This window comes from Prionailurus bengalensis, chromosome E1 (genome assembly GCF_016509475.1).
Source record: "Prionailurus bengalensis isolate Pbe53 chromosome E1, Fcat_Pben_1.1_paternal_pri, whole genome shotgun sequence".
NCBI lineage: Eukaryota > Metazoa > Chordata > Mammalia > Carnivora > Felidae > Prionailurus > Prionailurus bengalensis.
In genome coordinates, this window is record NC_057347.1 from 47,680,595 (window position 1) to 47,702,915 (window position 22,321).

General features: G+C 53.8%; 1 protein-coding gene across 1 annotated transcript in view; it reads right to left on the bottom strand.

Annotated features, from left to right (window-relative positions):
* CACNG5 (calcium voltage-gated channel auxiliary subunit gamma 5) overlaps window positions 1–15,787 on the bottom strand; it is a 41,872-nt gene extending 26,085 nt beyond the window's left edge. Inside the window, exon 1 of the mRNA XM_043585071.1 lies at window positions 15,656–15,787. The gene's annotated coding sequence lies outside the window, so the exon portion shown is untranslated. The remainder of the gene's footprint in view (window positions 1–15,655) is intronic.
* Window positions 15,788–22,321: the final 6,534 nt, after the last annotated feature.

Consider the following 22,321-nt stretch of genomic DNA (forward strand, 5'->3'; position numbering starts at 1 on the left):
TAATGCCACTGGCCCACATGGTCAAGGCCAGCCCAGACGTGCAAGCGTGGGCTCTGGGGCCTCAGGCAATGCACTGAGCCTCTCAGAGTCTCATCAATAATACAGGAATGATCGCTCCTTTACAGAGTGGCTGCGAGGATTCCGTGACATAAAGTAGGTCATGGGCTCTCTGCCCATCTTCATCTTTATTCCTTGATCTAGAAAGGAAGCGAGACTGGCCACGAAGGAGGTGGATCCCAGTGGGGAAAATATTCAGGGTAACAAGATGGCGCTGATGGGCTGGGAGCAATTCGTGAGGAAACTTGTGGGCATCTCCCTTTCAAACTAGCCTTGATAACTGTCTCCAACTGAATAAGGCAGAGATTGAGGTGGGACTCCGAAGGGCTGGGAGGTACAGAAACCTTCAGGGACTGCTGAAGTGCCTGCTCTCTAGGAAGTTGGGTCGGGAACTAAGAGGAGAAAAGAGAACGTCATCCCCAGGGCCTCTACAAGAATCCCACAGCCAGACAGGACAGGAGAGGACGCAACCTCAAACCCTTATTAAACCAGGGGTCCTGAATCCCTGCTGCCTATTAGTATCACCCGGGGGGTTTAAAAGAAATCCCAATGCTGGGTTGTTTCTAAGACGAATTACATCCTACTCTCTGGTTGGATGGGGGTGGGGCGAGGCATCAATACTTAAAAAAAATTCCACGCGCACGATCTCGCGGTCCGTGAGTTCGAGCCCCGCGTCAGGCTCTGGGCTGATGGCTCAGAGCCTGGAGCCTGTTTCCGATTCTGTGCCTCCCTCTCTCTCTGCCCCTCCCCCGTTCATGCTCTGTCTCTCTCTGTCCCAAAAATAAATTAAAAAAAAAAAAATTCCACGTGATTCCAATATGTGGCCAAGGTTGAGAGCCACTAACCAACAAGGGGACCCTCACAAGCCTGGTTTGTTTTCAGTGCAACGTGGACTAAAGCAGAGCTATCCAATATGGCAGCCACTAACCACATGTGACTCTGGAACACTTTGCAACGTGGCCAGTCCAAGCTGAGATGTGCTGTCAGTACAAAATACGCACCAGACTTCTAAGACTTACTACGGGGGAAGAACGTAAAATATCTCATTGATGGTCTTTAAAACATTGATTACATGTTGACGGGGAGCCTGGGTGGCTCAATCGGTTGGGAGTCCGACTTTGGCTTGGGTCATGAACTCATGGTTCGTGGGTTTGAGCCCCGCGCTGGCCTCTGTGCTGACAGCGAGAAGCCTGCTTTGGATTCTCTGTCTCCCCCTCCCTTGCTTGTGTGCACGTTCTCTCTCAAAAATAAACAAACATTAAAGAAAAATTAAAAAGGAAACACGTTGGTTATACATTGAAATGGTATACTGAGCTACATAAAATATATTAATTTTACTATGTGTTCATACTTTTTAAATGCGGCTGCAGAAAATTTTAAATGACACGGCTCACGTTCTATTTCTGTTGGGCAGTGCTGGCCTGGAGACTCGCCAATTCAAAATTGTGTTTTCTATAGTTCTATTTGTAAGTTTGTTTCCTCTATTTTTTGACCATAATTGTCTTTAAAACTTTGCCTCATGATTCCATTTATGTTAGGTTCTTGAAATGACAAAAAGGAAGAAACGGAGAATAGATTAGTGGTTTGCTGGGATCAGAGACCAGAGTGAGGGCGGGGAGAGGAGGCCAGTGTCAACAGAAGGGATCCTTGTGGTGCAGAAATGAGCTGCATCTAGACGGCGCCCATGTCAATCTTCTGGGTGTGTTCCTTTGTGCTGTAATTCTGCAGGTGTTACCATGGGGGGAACGGGGTAAAGGGTTCATGGGATCCCTCTGTGTGACTTCTTACAATTGCACGCGAATCTCCAATTAGCTCAAAATAAAAAGCTCAATTAGGAAAAAAAAAAAAACAACTTTGGGGCACCTGGGTTGGCTCAGTCGGTTGAACATCTGACTAGCTCAGGTCACGATCTCATGGGTCGTGAGTTCGAGCCCCGCGTCGGGCTCTGTGCTGACAGGTCGGAGCCCGGAGCCTGCTTCGGATTCTGTGTGTGCGTGTCTCTCTCTCTCTCCCTGCCCTCCCCCATTCACACTCTGTCTCTCTTTCTCAAAAATAAATGAAAACATTAAAAAATTTTTTAATTAAAAAAAAAAGAAAGAAAAAACAACTTCACCTCTGAAACAGTAACCCTCAGACTCTGCTGGCAACAGAATAAAGTGGGGGTGCCCCTTATGGAAAGCCACCAGGCAACATACATCCAGTCTTAATTACGTTCACTGCTCTCAGTCCCAAAAATTCTCCTTCTGGGAACCGCTGCTAAGGAAATAGATATAAATACAAGTGCAAAAATACACAAAGGTGTTTATTCACTGTTGTTTGTAGTAGCAAAATGCTCAGAACCACCAAAATGCCTTTCTGGAGGGAGGGGTTATATATGAACTGTGGCTTTATCCACCCATCGGACTCTCATGTTGCCACTGAAGGAAATGACAGTAGGACGATGTTAAATGAAGAATAAGTGGGGCAAAAATACTGATGATTTGCTTGCTAATTTGCAAAACAAGAATCTGAAATGGAAAATATAAAAATATTAAGAGTGATGCTTTGATAGTAAGATCATGGATGAATTTGTTTATTCTTTCTACTTTACTGTTTATTTTCCCCAAACATGTTTAATAAATATGCGCCACGTTTTATTTAATTTTTTTTTAACATTTATTCATTTGTGAGGCAGAGAGAGACAGAGCATGAATGGGGGAGGGGCAGAGAGAGAGAGAGGGAGACACAGAATCCAAAACAGGCTCCTAGCTCCGAGCGATCAGCACAGAGCCCGATGCGGGGCTCGAACTCACAGACCGTGAGATCATGACCAGAGCCGAAGTCGGACGCCTAACCGACCAAGCCACCCAGGCGCCCGGATGCGCCACATTTTAAAAATAACATAATGATCTTTTCCCCCTTTTTTTAATTACCTGTCTTCCTGAAGCTACGGGACAAGGCCGACTGGGTAAGACGGTAGGTGGCTGACTCGCCCCCTGCTGGCTGACTGTGGTGGTGCAGCATGGGGCCCGAGGGGGTGGGGGATGGAGGGGGGATGGGTTTTCATTCCCCTTTCTTTCCTAGGGGTGGTACCAGAGATCTCTAACACCCCCACCCAAAAATACAGAGTCGGAGAGAGGAAGGAAGGCTGCCTCTTTCCACTTTTCTGAATAATAAGCACAGACACATATATACGACCTTTAACTTAAAAATTAACAAAAGATGACCTATATATAAAGAAAAATACAAGAGCAGCTTCATGGCAGAGGTAGGCTGACAGTGAATTCCCTCCCCTCTCCCGGGAATGGCCTCCCCTGCTTCCTCCTGGGGCATAAGCCAGCCAGCCCCGGGCTCTTGCGATGTTCTATTTTTATTTTCATTATTTAACTGTGTCCCATATACACTGCTAAGTGGGGTGTTCAGTTCCATAGCTTAATGGGCAACTGACCTCAGTCTGCAATGCCCAAGTCACATGGAACTCTGCAGGCCACTAATGGGCTCCTCAGGCCCCCATCCCCTGTCAATTTCAGTGCCTGGCCGAGAGCAGCAGAAATGGGGCTGCCTGGGGCGGCGGGGGGTACAAGGGCGTCGTGAAGCAAGCAGCCGCACCAGCACGGGAATGCTGGGGAGTCCGGCAGACCTGTGGACACTCTCTGGATGAATCTGTGGCCCATGAGTGGCTCACGGGGTTAAAGGTGGGACAGACTACTGACTGGCTTTCTCACCTCTACTAGCTGGTTGATGATTGACCGAACTCAGCTGCTCGCCAGACTGGCAGGGAGCTGTCCTGGGACCCACCTCCTAGAGGAAGAACGGGTTTTAATTCTTCTATCTCATCTTCTTTCTTGCTTATTTGACTCTGCACCTTCATAGTCTGACCTTCTGATCCCACAGAGGTTACACACCCAGGGACCTGGGGTCAGCCGTCAGGCAAACAGGGAGAAACCACAGGGTGCAGAAGTGTTTGCTGATCGATTGACTGCACTGACCTTGACTCTCAGCATTAATGATGTTTTTAACAAATGCTTTCATACAGGTTTGTGACCTCCCTGGATTCTCCTATCAAGCCTCGGAAGATGGTGTTATGGAGGGCATGATTCATTCTGCAGGCAGGAAAAGCAAGGTTGAGAGAGGTGTTCGGCCCAGGGAGGACTTGACGTTGCATCCTCTGGGGTACAGTCCTCTGCCTGTGTTCACCCCATTCTCCCCCACAAAGAGGCAGGGTGCTTTCCCAGGCAGACCCCAGGACAGAGCCCTGGGAGGCCGCTCAGCCAGGAAGTGCAATCCCCAGGACTCAGTGTTAGGGGCCCCCTGAGCTGACCGGTGCTGGACCTGCCCCTCCCGGGGGTAGGGACCGGGCACAGCGGGCTGTTTCTGCCTCCCACCCCGTGCTGAATTCACTCCCTTCCGCAGCCCCTCCTGCCCCGTGCGGTGTCTTGGGGCCCCTCACGTGATGAGTGCTCCTCACCCTTCTCACAACAACACATCCGTCAGGAGGGAGACAGACGTTCCGGTCCAGAGGCAAGTGAGAGGGTGTGGGAGAAATCAATAGTGGAGAATGATGTCTCTATATTGTGCCTTCCGTGCTTTATTTCCCTCCACAGAAGCAGGACAGAAAACAAATGCTGGCTGTGGTTTTGATATGAATTGATCTTGAAGCTGGGTGAACCCAGTGGTGTGCCCTTAATGGCCAGCCGTTGCCTGCTGGCCCTTGGGTTGACAGCTAGTTCTCAATCAGTGTGCAAGGGCCACCCACTTATCTGATTTGGATGCCCTGGCTCCTCTCTGCTCACAGCACCGGGGTCTGCTCAGCAGAGTCTGAACAGGTCACCAGCTGATGGGGGTGGTGGTAACGGGAGAAGGTTAAAGAAGGGAGGCAGGGCTCCTACCATAGCCCCAAACCCATCTCTCTTGCAGAGATAAAATTCCTACCTGCCTTGGGCTCAAGTACCTTCAAAGCCGAGCTGAAATCCAACGGGTACAAATAGCATTATCAGCCACTAACACTTCAGTCTGAATTTGTAGAGACATGTTCTCAATGGAGACAGTCACAGCACCTATTTTAGGAACATAATGAGGAGTGCATGAAGTGACTCACACTCAGGGCCCAGCCCACACCTGGCACCATCATCAGCCAACGTCTGGTCTTGAGTCTCCGGCCCCCCAGTTTGCGTGGCATACTATGTGCTCTCATCTGGACATTTCAATTAACCTCTTAGGCCCTCCATCTTCTCAACTAGGAACTTGAGATAATACTTCTGGTGCAGGTGCTAAGAGGATGAAACACAGTAGAGTATGTGGGGCTTGAAACAGCTCCTGGCACTCAGCAGCTGCTCACCCCTCAAGCTTCTGGAAGTTTCCTTTGGAAGGAGGAGGAGGGAAGGCAGAGGGGTGCCTGGAAATCTGGAGCAATGTCCCACAGAAGGTTTCAGAGAGGGGCAGCATGTCAGCCAAGGATATAGAGGGCTGGGAGGGGGCTCCCACCTTGGGGGCCCTTTTAATTGTGCCCTCAGGGGGCAATCAATGCCCCCAGAGCAAAGGAAGCATGAGAGGTGGAAGGACCCACCCCCTGCAAGTTCATGCCCCAGGGCTGTGTCCCAAGAAGTTACCAAAATCAAGTGTCCCTCATTCAGATTTGCTCTGGGTTCAAATCCCCGCTCCGTCACTTTAGCTCAGTGACGTCGGGTACGTTGTCTTTACCTGCCTGTACCTCAGTTTCTACATCTATAAAGAGAGGACAAAAATAGAGACCTAGGGCCCCCTCAGGGATGGGTGTGAGGACTAGTAACCTAGCATCGTGGCCCAGCCCAGAGGGGCCTCTGCATTCGGGCTTGCTCTGATCATAATTCCATCATGGTTCTACCGACATGCACCATCACTGAGGCTAGAACTCCCTGTGCGGCTTCCGCATCTGAAGGTGGGTAGGGATTCCTGCTACAAATGCTCTCGATTGTTGAAGCCCAGAGAGGGTTGTGGCCAGCCCACCCACAACTTCTACAGCTGACAAGGCCTTCCCCTGGAATGAGGGCCTCAGATCTGGACCTGGGCTTGGGCAGCAAGCAGACCTGGGAGGTCCCAGGTTCACTTCTGTCGGGCCCCCATTGAGCAGGTGAGGCAGAGCACTTGACCAACGCAGGGAGGGAAAGCCAGGGGGGAAGCACGTATTTGTGAACTTTTGCGTTGACCAGGCAGTATTCCAGCTGCTTCTCTAGACATCAGTCTCACTCAGTTGTCATGATACTCTGTGAGTGCCGCCTTGACGTTCCCCATTCATGTGCGTCTGAGGCTCAGAGAGGACGTGCGCCGGCCTGAGGTCACACAGACAGGGAGAGAGGTAGGCGTGGGCTCTGTGCCTGCCTTCTGACACCACAAAGCCCCAGTGTCTCCACCGCACCAAACAGGAGTGGACTCCAGGAGGGTCAGGTTGTGTGGCCTGGGTTATCAGGGTTACTACCTAGGAGACAGGTCAAGATTCCTGCAATGGGGCAGGAGCAAGGCCAGAGGTGGTCTCAGGGTAGCTCTGGAGTTGAAAGTGGGTGGGAACAGCTATTCTGATGCAGGTGGTGGAAAAAATAAAGGCATTTTCCATGCACACAGCAAATCCCGCCTACCCTCTTCAGGAGACAGCATCCCCTCCGGGAAATAACGGGGCGGGGGCGGGGGCCCTCCTGACCACATCACTCACAGCCCACGCCCTGGGCTCCATCAAAGAGGTGCCTTGTGCCCTGGCAGGATGGAGTTGGCCTTGGTGCTCCGCATTTGCTAGCCCCAGAGCACCTGGCATTCTCCTGAAAAGCAAGGAGGCTGACCAAGGCGCCTTGGGTCTCCAGGATGAGGACGTACAAGTGAAGGTCACCCGCCAGGGAACAGCCACCTATTTTGAGAGCAAGTGAGATCTACGCAAGAAGTCGCTTGCCTCCCAGGGCGATGGCTGGCGGTGGGTGCTGTCTGAATGTATTATCCCATGGAGGAAGGCACTGCTTCCTGGCATGCCAACGCTTCCTGCTCGTGGCTGCCAGGATGATGCTCCCGGCGCCACACTCGGTGGGACCTCTGTTTGGAGGGCAGGCCATGCGAGGCAGGGGAACGTCAGGTGCCAAGTCAGGAGCCAGGAACAGAGCGACGTTCCTAGGAAGCTTAAGCCCAAGACCCCGGCCTCCTGCGAGCACTGGAAGAGAAGAGGGTCACCGTCAAGAGCGCAGAGCACGTGAGCTCAAGCTCTGGCTCTCCCTGTGAACAGCTGCGTGACCTTGGACAACTTACTTAACTGCGCTGAGCTCCCATGTTCATAGAACCTGGGAAACCATAGTTAAAAAGCTCTTGAACTGAAAACAGGTGTTCAAAGGCTGGTATGTGAATATTCAGAGCAGCATTATTCATAATATTGCCAAGGGAGAGACCTAAACAAATGTCCGTCAATGAACGAACAGATACAGGAAATGTGGCATATCCACACAACGGAATATCATCCAGCCCTAAAAAGGCACGAAGCACTGACATTGCACGGGTGAACGTGGAAAACATCACGCCGAGCGAAAGAAGCCAGACACAAAAGGCCACACGCTGTAGGGTTCCATTTACATGCAATGTCCACAAGAGGTAAATGCATAGGGACAGAAAGCAGATGTGTGGCTGCCGGGGACTTGGCGGAGGGACTTGGTGGGTGGGTTTCCCTTGGGGATGATGAAAATGTTCCGGAATTAGAAGGTGGTGATGGTTGCTCAGTGTTTCAATGTACTAAGTGCCACTGAATTGTGCGCTTTAAGGTGGTTAAGAAGGGAGATTTTATGTTATGTGTATTTCACCACAAACCCCCTGAGGATTGCATCTATTTATATCAAAGAGCACGACTCACCACACAATTTAAGGAGTGCAGGCCAGAAGTGTGTGCATACAAGCAACTGTTTTTTGCGGGGACAGTGGGGGTTGCCGAGTGGATCAGAGGAGGTCTAGACACGAGGTGCTGGGCACACAGCCGGCGCAAAGTAACTGCTCAGCAAACTCCAGCCTCCCTCCCGGTTTTGCCTCGCGTCGGAGAACTCGGCCTCTGTTGGCCACGCCTTTTGCCCACCACACGGTCCTGCAGCCGCGGGGCAGGTGGGACATGTTTTTAAGGTCTTGTCACTGTACATTCGGGAGCAGATACTCCGCTGCTTCCAGGAGCAGCCCGAGACCTCGTGCCCCGGACCCCAGGGACAGAAGTCTGGAACTTGCCTTTAACGCCTGGAAACTGACCTCTGGGGGGTATTGTGAATGCCACTGGTGAACACAAGCTTCGTGGGTGAGAGCAGATTTGCAAAGGGCAAAGGAAGCACGGGGCACGGATTCCTGTAACCAGCAGGAGTGAAGGTCATTAAACAGGTAGAAGGCACCACTTGGCAAGCCCTTGACCTAGTGGGGAAGGGGGGAGGAATGGATGCTGGCGGTCCTGGGCGCAAGTCGGCTGATGGAGGTGTGCTGGGAATGCTGCAGAAGCACAAACAAGGGTCCCTAGCTAAGGAACATCTGGGAAGGCTTCCTGGAGGAAGTGACCCCTGAGCTGAGTCCATTACGTCCCCTTGGTTCCTGTCTGGTGAAGTGTTTTTGCTTTAAAAAAATTTTTGTAAGTTCATTTATTTTTGAGAAAGAGAGAGAGGGGGGTGCAGAGAGCGGGGGAGAACAGAATCTGTAGCAGGTGCCAGGCTCTGAGCTGTCAGCACAGAGTCTGATGTGGTGAGATCATGACCTGAGCTGAAGCCAGACGCTTAACCAACCGAGCTACCCAGGTGCCCCAAAGTGTTTTTGCTTTAAATGAAGGGAAGGAGAAGAGAATTTTGGAAGAGTCAGACCCTGGGCCCGGTGACTTGGAAACATTTCCCTTTTTACAAATTCCAAGGATCTCAGAAAGGCCATTGGGCTCCTTGGGTTTAAATTGTGGCTCTACCTATGCTGTGGCTGACTTTGGGCAAGCTAACTGACCTCTCTGTGCCTCAGTTTCTTTGCCTATGAAATATGGTTAACCGTAATGACCTCATAGAGTTGCCTGGCAGTTAGATAAGATCAGCATGGGAGGCCCAGAGCAGGGGACACGTATGGGAGCAATGATTATATCCACTGCCTTTACACTTGATCTTGCCTTCGGTGCCAAGGTCACCGACAAGGCACCTAGAAGGATCCGCTGGCCTCAGATTTCAGCAGAACCTCTTTCAGACATCACAAAGAGGGTGTGACAGGCTCCGCGTCCACAGGGCCAGGAAGACAAAGCGAGAGGCCACCACATACTGGGCATATTTTGTTGTCTGACGTCATGTGATGTCTGTCGTCTCCCTTTCAATTTTATCGTTGCACCAACCCTGCGCGGTAACTCCTCTGCCCTTCAATTTACAGTTCAGGAAAGTGAGGTTCAAAGAGGTAAAATCACGTGCCCAAGGTCGCATGGAGCGATGACGGAGCTCCTTCCATCCACTGCCCAGCATGGGGGCGGGGGCATTCACGATGGGAGCCTAGGTTTACACCCCCACGCCGACGCTTACCAGCCAAGCCCGGTCCCCGGTCTGCAAAGGGACACGACAGCACGGTGTATCTCGTAAGGACTGGACAGCAGGAACCTTACACGAGACCTCGCATGTGATAAGCACCCAACAGAGGCTAGTTTCTATTACTGTTACAGTCATCCCTGCTGTCTCCTCTTAACGGGAGGACTACCCGGGACCCACGCTCTCGAGGGGGTCTGTCCCCGGGGTGGACAGCACAGACATGCTGTGGCTCATCATCTCAGGTCCCCAGAGTGTCCCCTTCCCCGACGCGGGCTCTCCCACTTGAGCCAGGGAGCCAAGCCTGCCCAGCCAAGCCCTCCATGCCAAGCTCCTGGTGCGGCCCCTGCCTTTTGCTCGAGAATCCCCACCGGGAGGGCAGCTGGAATACTGCCATATCCCAGGGGTTCTTGCCTCCTTGACCTAGGGCCAGCTGGCAGCTGGCTCCTTTCCACCCAAGAGCAACACCCTCCATCCAACCCCCCCACTCCCAGCCCGTGCCAGCTGCCTCAGTTTCCGCCCTTGGGCAAGTGCCTGAGTCAATGGCATGCTGTCTCCCTCCGTGAGGGGCTCGCGCATGTCCAGACTCCTGGGGCAGGAACGCCTCCTGCAGCATCCTTGCTGGGTGGTGATCCAGGCAGCCTGACCTTGAACTCTGGGGAGGCGGGGGAACCCCACATTGGGCAGCAACACCAAGGAAGCAGAAGGGTGCCTGAGGCTTCACCAGCGCTACCCCTGCCCCCCCTAATATCTTTTCCTTTCCCATTCAGAGTCTGCTCTCTGGAATTACACACAATGAGTCTCATTTCCCAATTGTTCTGCCGTGACACAACTACTTCAAACACAAGAAAATAAAAACAGTAAACAAGGAGGGTCATCAAAACTTGGTGACCTCCTTCCAAAGCGTAGCCCTTGAAATGTCGTGTCCCTCCTTCCCTCCCAAGACTTTTCTCTCCCCTTTTAATGCCTCCATGTCCTCGGCTGCCGGCACAGAGCTGCACAGGGAGAGCCTGCCTCCTTGAACGTCAGAGACACCTGGGGTCCGTCCCTGCTTTACCGCTTACCAGCCCTGTGATCTCAGGGAAGTTGCTTTATGTTTCTGGCTCCATTTCCCCAGCCCTCAGAGGGGGAGGGGGAGAGGGAGAGGGGAGAGGAAGAGGAAGAGGGAGAGGGGAGAGGGAGAGGGAGAGGGAGAGGGGAGAGGGGAGAGGGGAGAGGGAGAGGGAGAGGGAGAGGGAGAGGGGAGAGGAAGAGGAAGAGGGGAGAGGAAGAGGGAGAGGAGGAGGGAAGAGGGAGAGGAGGAGGGGAGGGGGAGAGGAAGAGGGGAGAGGAAGAGGGGAGAGGGAGAGGGGACAGGGAGAAGGGAGAGGGAGAGGGGAGCTGGAGGGCTGAACTTCTCTTGACCTCCGGAGATATTGGCCTTGACCTCACCAGATGGCGTTGCTGCAGCTCAGTGAATAGATGCACTTGTCCAGAACAAGAGCCTGGAGCTGGGAGAAAGGGGGGAGGGGATTCTGCCTGCCCTCTGGCTTCCCACTGGCACGTGCACGGAGAAGGGGGGACACACGAGCTGGCACGGGCAGCGGGAGGGGCTGAGGACAGGGCACGAGTCCCTGCAAAAGCCGAGGCTCAGGGAGGTTCTGGGATAGCCCACGGCCACACACAGCTACCCAGTGACTGGGCCGGGATCTGAACTCCCCTCCGTGTGGTTCCCAAGTCCGCTGCCACCCGGCCACCTCTGTCCTCCTTGCTCTTGGACTGTCTCTTGCCCCTGCCTGGAAGGCTCTCTCCCCAGATCTCTGCCTCTCTTTCTTCCTCCTCCTTCTCCAGCCTCTTGGTCACACCGGGTAGGAGCCCCTTTGAAAACGGCACCCCCACCCCCACCCTCCAAACCTCCCGCCCTGCCTTGTCCTTCTCTCTAGCATTTTCACAGACAGCCTACTAAATTTTTCCCTCGTGAGCATATTTATTGTTCATCTCCCTCTTCAGAACTCTTGCTCCTCAGGGAACGGGATTGAATTTTGTCTGTTCTGTTCAGAGCTGTATCCCCAGTGGTTCTCAGCTATGGGCGAGTCTGCCCCCCTCCCCCTCCAGGGGGCGCTAGGCAATGTCTGGAGGCATCTGTGGTTGTCTCCATGGAGGAGGGATGCTACTGGCATTTAGTGGGCAGAGGCCAGGGATGCCACTAAACATCCTACAACACGGAGGACAGCCCCTGCCAAAGAATAATTTGGCCCCGAAAGCCAGTCATATCACATTTGTATTTTCATCACAGAATAGTCATCACCATGTACACAGTAGGTGCTCAATAAATGACTGTGCTGGAATGAAGAGTTGCTGCCGTTAACATCATCATCCAAGAACAGACAGCACTGAGACTCATCTTCAAGACCACTCATCAAACTGGGCGCCTGGGTGGCTCAGTCAGTTAAGAGTCCAACTTCAGCTTATGGTTCGTGGGTTCGAGCCCGGCACCGGGCTCCGTGTGGACGTGCAGAGCCTGCTTGGGATTCTCTCTCTCCTTCTCTCTCTCTCTCTGACCTTCCTGCACTTGTGCACCTGCATGCTGTCTCTCAAAATAAATAAATAAACTGAAAAGAAAAGAATGCTCGTCAAACTAACATAATGTTAAATGTCAATTACACCTCAATTTTTTTTTAAATGGTTGTCATTGGGGAGTTCATGGCCAACAGGTCACACTGGTGACCTGTAACTTCTCTCTGGTCTCAGCTCTGCTCTCTGCGGTGCTCAGATGGGCTGCAAACAGCTCACGGCTATGCGGTCAGGACATATTCCAGGCTCTCTGAGGGCCGGGGTGATGCTGGCCTGCCTCTCCCCGCATCCAGCCTGTCCATGGACCCCCTGGGCAGGGACGGTCAGTTCTCATCCCCGTACCCCCCAAAACTTGCCCCCACACGCCCACCGGGGCAAGGAACCACCTCCACAAGGGAGATCTTTGAGGACCACGTTTGAGGGTGATCCCAGCCGAGCCCTGCCCCTCCGGGTCTCTGGCAGCCCAGGAGACTTGTGGGTCTGAGTGAATGATGTGGTTTTTGCTCTTTTGAGGAAGGACGTGGGATGTTCAGGGCATCACAGGAGTTGAAAGGTCCCGTGGTCCTGCTCAGCCCAGGCCTTTTGCTGACCTAACAAATTACCACTGACAGCTTTAAACAGCCAGCGTGACGAGCCCGGGCTCTCCAAATGCAGAGAACACCGCCCTAGAATACATTAACCACCACATGGCCGTGTGCCGGGGGGAAGGGGGAGAGGCAGAAAAGGAAGGAGGCTTTTGCCTTGGGTCTATTTCACCTCTGAAACAGGCTGCAAAGGCCCCACCCCAGGCAGAGGGCTGGAAACCTCTATATAACACCTGCTGCCCCCGCGGGCCACCCACCCCACATTCTCACTGAGAATTCCCACTGGACGTTCACAACTTCCCCTGCCTGCCGCCTGCCCTGCCCCGTCTGCCGGAATCTTTCCTTCCCTCTGGGGCCTCCTTGGGCTCACAGCTGGGCCTTTCTCCGTAGACTCTGAGGCTGGCAAAGCACTTCCTTCTCCCTGTTGCTCTCCCCGCCTTCTTTCGTCTCCCCTCTCTCTTCTGCCCTCTCCCTCTCCCCTCGCGCACAGGTCCCGAAAGCTTTTAAATGAGTCACGAGGTTTCATAGCTGACAAATGGGTATGAGGCCATGAGCGAAAGGAAGGAGTCTCTAACGGTGGAATATTAGGCAGCAGGCAGCCAGGGCTGGGGAGACAGGACATTTGGCAGGTGGCAGGCAGGGGTTTTCCTGGTGCCTCTGAGGTCACACGTAGCTGGCCCTGATTCTGCCAGGGAGGAAGGCTGACCCCAATCCAGGATGGAAGGAAAGAGCAGGCACATGACCGGTGACCACCTAGGAATGAGTCAGGAGGCCGTGTGGGCAGGCCCAGGACACTGGTGGCTAGAAGCCAGGGCAGAGGCACGAGCTCTCCCAGAGGCAGGGCTTGGTGGAGACTGCGTTCCAGCTCTCGCATCCTCACTTTCTGGGACCCCGCGCTCAATCTGTGAGCTACCCTGATACCAAAACTCACACCGCCGCCACGCCCCCCCTCCCCCCCATCCTCAGGATGGCATGAGGGATCCTAGCTTCACAGTCACCTCCCACAAGGACAGTGGCTGAGAGTCAGGCTGGGGGCTGGAGGAAGCAGAGACTAGCAGCCCGGAACACCGCCATTGAGCCCGACACTGACATCTGTGTCCCGGCCCCATTCTACAGAAGAGGAAACTGAGCCTCCAAGTGTCTCTGTGACTCGGCCAAAGTCACAAAGTCAGTGATCCAGCTGGGATTGGAGCCCGTGTTTTCCACCACGACATCAGGCTTGCCTCCTCCAGCCAACTGTGACCAACTCAGCCGACCTTCCCTGCGTTCCCCTCCCCCGCCCCAAGTTCCAGAACCCCAGCTCACAGCCTGAGAGCGGCTGAGCTCTCACAAGCCTGCTGCCAGGATGCCAAGGTCTCACCAACTGGACACACGTGGACAGGGTGGCTCTGGCTCCACCCCCCGCCCCTCAGGGTGTCCACTGCCTCCCACAAGTTAAGACGAAGGTAGAAGTTTGGGATGGGGATGCCTTAGGCACCGCTACAAATGTCACCTTTTCTAGGCACCCTGGGGACCTGACCCTGTGACAGGATGCCCCCAGCTCTCTCCAGCCGTCACGTTAGCGGAGAAGTGAGGCACATTTAGGGCTTCTCAGGCAGGCAGGAGACTCTGGGAGGGGTGCTGGCTGTGGTGTCAGCAGAGAGGCACAGCCGATCTGTCACCAAGATGCCTGCGGTCCTGAGATGTCCTGAAGCCAGAATGTCAGCTCGAAACCAAAGTCCCCCCGCCCTCCCTGCAACCCGGGCTGTGAATTCATCAAGCCTTGAGGTTGAGACAGATGAGGGAGTGGCATAATGTGGCCAAGAAGAAAGTCCCAGCTTTTGTTCCCTGGGATGGTGTGGGGCAGGACGCAGCACAGGTGACAGCTGGAGTGTGACATCTGTCTCTCACTTGGGAACCCTGTCCTGGGTCCAGCTCTCGTCTTGTCGCCGATAATCCCACAAAGTGGGTGAATCCCTTCCTTTCTCTGAACAAGAGCCTCCTCAACCATAAACACGGACGCCGAGGTGGCTGGCGAGTTCTAGAAGGCGGATGAGAGCCCAAGGCTGCACCTGGCCATTGCGACCCCGCACCCAGCAGGGTCAGCACTGGGAGGGGCTCGGAACCGGATCCTCTGCCCTCCCCCCCCCACGTTCCAGGAATTACCTCTTAAATCCCTCTGGGTCCCAAGAAGTGACCATCTGACTTCGCTTTAAATTTTTTAACGAACTAACCTTCATCAATTACCCAATGAGGATGAGGTCAAAGGCAGTTCAAGTAATTAAAATGGGGAGGAGGGAGGCTCTGGAGTGACGGGGGGAATGTTTCGGTGCGTGCCTCGTGGCTTGAGCGCTCACACTCAGCCCCGGCCAGCGGGTCCCCATGCCCGCCACCCTCTGCTCCCCTGCGTGTCCACCTCTGCTCCGCGGGGTCTGGCAGGGGCACTTTCCCTACCCCGCCGGACCCGGGCATCCTCGCCGTCCCCGCGGTCAGGCGGGAGAAGCGGGGAATTCGAGGCACAGGTGGGCAGCCCAGCTCAACAGGTGGGGGGGGGGGGGCTTTCCCTCCCGCATTACGCGGATAATTTTGCCGGCCCCACTCAAGCCCGTCTTTCGAGTGTGCCCTCAGCTTTGGAGTGGGCAACAAGAACTGCCCAGCAGCGCCGGCGAACAGGGGGCGTCATCTCCTCCCCCGCACATCCCCGACACGCGCGCGCACACACACGGACACACGCGCACACACAGGCGTGGACACGCGCACCCGCCACCACGCGGCCCCTACCTTCCCCGCGCCGGACCTGCATGCGCGCAAGCGGGGGGCAGTGTGGCCGCTGCCCCTGGCTCCGCGGGAATCGGGGGTGGGGGGGGCGGCCGCGCGCAGGGGCCGAGGCGCCGGCGAGAGGTCGTCCTCCCCCCCTCACCGCCACCCCGCGCCCCAGGATGGGAGAGCCGGTCTCCCCCACCCTCCCTACCCCGGCTTCCCGGCTCCTACCTCGCTGGAGCGGTCGCGGCCCCCGACCCAGGTCGCAGGTGCCTCGCCGGCTCGGCGCGCCGCGCGGGAGACTCGGCGCCAGGCTCCCGGGCGCCCGTCCCGTCGCGTCCGGCCCGAACCGCTCCGCGCGGGTGACCCAGCAGCCGCCGCAGCCGGAGCCCCGAACTCGCAGAGGGAGGGGCGGGCAGGGGGCGGGGCCGAGGGCGGGGCTTTCCCGCCCCCGCGCGGCGAACGGAGGGCGGGCCGCGGGACCCTGCGGCTGCCGGGCTCCACCCGGGGAGGTGAGCACGTCTCCGGGAAGCACCTTCGCGGGGTTTGCGGGTGGAAAGTAGGGGCCCGGGGTGGGGGAGGAGAGGCTTCCGGGGCCGCAGGGGGGTTGACTGAGACCCCCCCCCCCACCCGCCGACTTTAGTCAGACTTTCAAATCCCAGCTGCTTCTGCTTAGTAATAACTAAGGATAAAAACAACAACGCCGAGGTCTGCTGGTATTTATTGCTCACTTCCAGTGCCCTGCGGGCTTTTCAGAGCGCTTTGTGTGCCTGAAGTTATTTAAAGCCTTCCCAACAATCCCATTTTACCGCTGAGAAAACTGAGGCCCAGAGAGGTGAAGTGATGTGCCTGAGGACACACGGCTGGAAACTGGCAGGGCCAGCATTGCGACTCAGGTCTGTCTGGCTCCAGGATCTGTGCTTTTCAAGACTCTAGTGCTATGCTTGCTTTCTGTAGCATTAAGCAGATTGTTTGCCTCTCTGCACCATGAGTGGAAACACATGTACAATACGTGATAGCAACCAACATTTTTAGTTTCTTCTTTCTTCAGTTTGTATGTGTCCTTCATTCCCTGGGCCCTGGACACTCAGTAGGTGCTCAATAAGTATTTGTGACTTGATGGCTAATTTGAAAGCTGCATCTGGGGCCAAGGTGGCCTGTCCAGTCAGATTACCCATTCTGGCCTGAATACTAGCCCACCTTCACTTCTCTGCAACGGCAGCCTGACCTGTAGCCTTGTCCAGTATGGGGGGGGGGGGGGCTTGCTCACAGACCAGCAGCTCCGGAATCTGCTCTGAGCAGGAGGCACCTCCCTGCAAGGATGAATCTCCAGGATGTAAGCTTGTCCAGCCAGGCCATAGGGAGGTTCTGCTCGGGGGGGGGGGGGGGGGGGGGGGGGGTCAGTAAAATTTCTGTAGACAATGAAACGGTCAAAGACATGGACTATCTATGCGTTTGGGGGCAAAGGTAGGTTGCCAATAACAAGACATCAGCAATGAACATGTTTGTTGAAAACTGTAAGGCAGGAGCCCTTTTGCTGCTGAGATCTGACCTGGGCATCACGGGAAAACGTTGTCGTGTGTGAATGGGACCATGTGGAGCTGGGACAACTGAAGGTTTTTGGGGAAGTATACCCCCACATTTCTGTTCACAGTATTTTAGGCCTAAAAAATTCCCAGCTTTGGGGCGCCTGGGTGGCGCAGTCGGCGAAGCGTCCGACTTCAGCCAGGTCACGATCTCGCGGTCCGTGAGTTCGAGCCCCGCGTCGGGCTCTGTGCTGACAGCTCAGAGCCTGGAGCCTGTTTCCGATTCTGTGTCTCCCTCTCTCTCTGCCCCTCGCCCGTTCATGCTCTGTCTCTCTCTGTCCCAAAAATAAATAAACGTTGAAAAAAAAATTTTTTTAATTCCCAGCTTTTTCTCTCTTCTTCTACTTCCCCAAGAGTGCTCTCCCACAGCGCCTAGAACTTGCTCAGGAGGAAAGGCCTCTTACCCTTGGATGGCTGTCCACATCTCTCAAACCCTCAATGCCCAGCAGCCCCAAACTCTTCCAGATGTGCTGGTCCCTTCTGCTTGGCTTGCCCTCTTTTCCACGGGGAAAACTCCCACAAATTCTCCAAGACCTTACTCGGTTTGCTCTCTCTGACCCAGTAATGAATTTCTCCTTCTCTCATCTGGACTCAGGAGACTTCTCTTGCTGTCACCAGTGTAGCCATGGCGAGCTTACTGGCAGTCTCCCCGGCTGTGCCTGTGAGCTCCTCGAAGGCAGAAGGACTGGCACATAGTAGGTGCACAGTGAGTATTTGCTGAAGGAATGGATGTCAGTAAGACGGGTGTTCCCAGGACTGACGCTTTTCAGGGGAAACAAATCAGCAAACAGAACCACTGGCCGAGCTGGATCGGTGCTGTGAAAAGATGAAACACGGACTCTGCAGCCAGGAGGTGTGTCTTTGTCAAGGTCTGCGTTTAACATTCCCAGCAAAGGTCAGAGATCCTGCCCCGGGTTCTGTGTTATACAGGGTCACCCCGGCTGGACAGCAGCCATGGCCTCAGGCAACTGAAGAGCGTACGCGTGTTGGGGGTGGTGGTGGAAGCAGACTGCCTGGGGGTGGGTGTGAGGGTATGAGGGTGGGAATGGCAGGTGGAGTGGACTCTCCTGTGGGCCGATGGAAGGACGCCGGAATGCCACCTGCTCCCCAGATCAGTTCCCTCTTTGATCTGTGTGACGCTTGTGTTCCAAGTCATCCTGCGATGCCCGAGATAAAGTAACAGACCCATTGCCTGCAGAAAGCACTCTTTAAAAGGAAAATCAGTTTCTGGGGGTGCTCACAGTCTCCTCCCCTGCCATTCTGCCCGAGGCAAGTGAGGATACCTCAGGAGATGTGAGCGTGAGCAAAAAAAGGACTCGGATTAGATGGCATGAGGTCTTCAGCCTCATTCTGCCCCTCACAAGCTGTGTGACCTTGGACATGATACTTAACTCCTCTGAGTTTTGGTTTACTCCTCAATAATCAGGGCTGACTTCGCGGGCGTGTGATGTGTGCAGTCCCACGGACCTGCTCATTCTTCAAAATACTCTGTGCCTGGTTTCACGATCTGCTTTTACCATCTCGAAGTTCTTTCTCGGTTTGGAACAAGGGGCAGCATTTTCATTTTGCACTGGACCCCGCAAATTACGTAGCTGGCACTGGTGCTAACACCCACCTCCCTGGGTTATTGTGACACTTTGCTGAGATCGTGTTGGCACACATGTCTCACACGCAAGCTCTCAGAAGAAGTTAGCTGCCCTTTGTCTGATCTGGGTCTTAAAGATGAATAGAAGTTCACCCGGTAGACAAAGGCATATGGGAAAGCAGTTTCAGGCTTAGGGGCCAGCATGGGCAAAGGTATGAGAATGTGAAAGGTGAGAAGTCAAAGCAAATGGCCTGGGGTAGGGTAGGAGGAGAAAACTGGAGGGACATGTTGGGGCCAGAGTGAAAGGCCTGGTTCTTTTAAGGAGTTGGACCTCAGGCCTGGAGACCTGTGAGCAGAAACCCTGGGAAGGGAGGGTTTCTACATACTGACATTCTTAGCCCAGGGTTGAGCTAATGAGACAGGCAGTGGATGGCGTGCGTGGGAGCCCTGCTTCGGAGGCTGCCGATACGATGTGTTTGAAATGCTCCCTGTACACATAATGGGAAAATGCTGTAGGTGTCAAAGCCAGCAGCAGTGGTTGGGGACCTGGGGACTCTGGGCCTGATGAATAATGGAGCAGCCCTTCCTCCCTGGGTCTCTTTTTCCATCCTTTCAATAATTCATACATTCCCCACTGGTTGAGGAGTTTCATAAAACCTCAGCTTTTTCTGAATCCTGGGCCAATTCGAGCAAATCTGAGGGCTTCATGCGTTAGGTCTTAATTAGAAACACACACACACACGAGCACGTTCAGTTTTGTAAAATGTGCCTTGTATTCATGTCAAGGAAAATGTCCAGTTACGTCTCAGAGGAGGAAAGGTCCAGTCAGGTCCCCTTAGAGGTAGAGGTGGGGGGGCTGGGTGTCTTGGGAGAGTTGGACTGATTGGGAAGGTCCACATGATGTGTATACCCCAGTAGGAGACTTTGTATATATATTTGGGTGTTTGGTGCTCTCCACCCCACAGGAAGAGTTTCCTTTTTCTAAATGTTTATTTATTTATTTTGGGGGGTGGGGGAGAACATGAGGGGGGGAGGGGCAGAGGGAGGGAATCCCAGGCAGGCTCTGCGCTGTCAGTGCAGAACCCCATGCGGGGTCAAACTCATGAAATCTTGAGATCATGACCTGAGCCGAGATCAAGAGTCGGATGCTTAACCGACTGAATGACTGAGCCACCCGGGTGCCCCTCCTTAAAAAAAAAAAAAAAAAGTTTATTTATTTATTTTGAGAAAGACAGAGTGCAAGAGGGGGAGGGGCAGAGAGAAATGGAGAGAGAATCCAAGCAGTTTCCATTCTGTCAGTACAGAGCCCGACGCTGGATATGAACCCATGAAACTGTTAGATCATGACCTGAGCCAAACTCAAGAGTCAGATGCTCAACTGACTGAGCCACCCAGGCGCCCCAGGAAATTTCCTTTGTTGCCCTTTTGAAGGCATGCTTGGACAGAGGGCCTTCTTTAGCCAATGAAATATGAACAGAAGTGACATGTGGTCACTTCCAGGTGGAAGCTTTGGGGCCTCTGAATGCTTTCCCATGTTCTTTTCCCTTCCTTTGGGATTGTGGAGACACTAGTCAAAATGGAGCTTCTGTCACTCTGAATGTCATTCTGTCACTCTGAAATGATTACAAGGCATAGAGCTTCCTTGCTGACCTTGGACAGACACAGCACAAGCAAGAAAAGAAAAGGTCGTTGTTTGAAGCCACCGGATTTGGAGAGCTATTTGTCACTACTAGCCTAACCTGATTCATCTCTCCTTCCCTCCTTCCTTTCTTACCCTTTCTAGTACCTACACCTGACTAATTCATGCAGAAGCATATGGGCTATGTTGTCAGTGTAGTGAGGAGATGGGCTGGGGAACCCTAAACTCCAGGCCTAAGTGGTCATCAACACTGATGGGGGCTGAGTAATAAGAGAGATGAAGGGACCACTGATAGTATTGGAATGGAGGAGATGAGAAATTCTCAGCAGATCCAGATCAAGTTTGAAATGGGCATGAGCTCAGACATGTGGGGTATGTATTCGTGTGTGTCAGGGGATTGGAAGGGAGGGAAGAGGGCCCAGTGAAGAAATCCGGGTTGGGAGAGGCAGAACTGGGTAAAGCCAGAGCAAGAACTGAGCTTGATGTAGAGTTGTCCCTAGGGGAGCGTTGGCTAACAATCTTAGTACCTATTACAATTAATATCACTTACGTGCCACACACTGCTAAGTGCCTTCTATGTGTTAACACGTTTGGTTCTCACAACAACCTGATGGGCTAGGACATTGCTATCCCTTATTTCCAGATGAAATGGGAGAAATGGAGGTTTAAAGAAGTAATTTTCCCTAGAAATGGGAAATTTGAGAATGGGGAGAATGGCATGTTCAGGCTCCGTCTGTGCTGTGTCACCCATGCCGCGAGTGGGCACAGCAGCCACATCCTTTAGGTCAGCTGTTGGGGCCCAGGCACACAGGATCTGGTCTCAGTAGGGGAACCCCGGAGCTGTTTGGGGGCCACATATTCTGCATGCCTGGGGAAATGGGGAAGGCTGAGATGACAGGGCCACTAGCCCTGAGAATATTCAGGGCCCAAAGAATACTAGACTTCAAGAAGCAAGAGGTTGGTTCTCTGTTCTTCCTCAAGGTGAAGGCTGGGTCACAAAATGATGCTTCCAGGCTAGTTGGTTGGTGGGGAACTAGAAGGCAGAGCTGTGCTCGACCTCCAGGTGAGAGTGCTTGTTCACAGATCAAGTCCTAAGTTTCCCTCTTTTTGTCCTGGACTTGACTTTGCTGGTGGAGGAGGTGTCTACAGGGACATTGTCTCTATCCTGCCCTTCCCCCTTTCAGACCTCACCATGCCCCTCCCTTTTCTGTCAACTCTGAGTTCTGCCTGAGCAGTTTTCCACGCCCCCAGCTAACGCCCCTCTCCTCTTCACAGCCCACTAAATGCCTGGTCAGACCTCCAAATGTAGCCTGCTGAAAATGGATTTCTTTTCTTCAATTAGAATGCACTCTCTCCCCCTCTTGATGCAGCAGAGTGTGAAACCTGGGAGTGTTCACACAGCCGTTCATGTCTCTGCCGGGTGACGGAGCAGCCGCTCGTATTCCCACTGGCCATCCTCCAAGCTGCTCTCCCTGTCCCCTAAGACCAGCTGTTCAGCCTCTGCTCTCATAACTTGTCCCCTTGGCAACTAGATTGTGGCTTATAAAACAGTTCCAAGGGCAGGAGAGCCCATCAGCAAAATGAAGACTCCTCTCCATTTTGACCATGGAGAAAGTTGCAGAGTGTCCAAGGAAGTGCCACTGAAATGAAGGCCATAGATTGGGGCCGAATGCAGCAGGACCGGGTAGAGAAAGACCCAGGCAGCAAGGTCTGAAGGTGGCCCAGGAAGATGGCACTCAAACAGATCAGCACCTGGACAGCTCCCTGCAGGGCTAAGAAGCCAGGTGGTTGGGGAAAGCTTTGCAAAAGCTGATCGCAGCCTCAGAAGTGCTAGACTTTTCCAGGGCCTCTCCTGAGCTCTATAGAAGCTCTCTGCCTGCCGACTCATGCCCTCGGGCCTCCAGGAGACACTAATTTCATCTGATAAACTAATCCATGCCACCAGCAGCATGGATTCACATGGGCTAAGGTGTTACATAGGTCAGGCGACATACGCACAGCTCCTTAGAGAGCTTCCAGACCTTTGGCAAGATCGTTGACAAAGTGGGGTGTGTGTGTGTGTGTGTGTGTGTGTGTAGCAGCTCAGC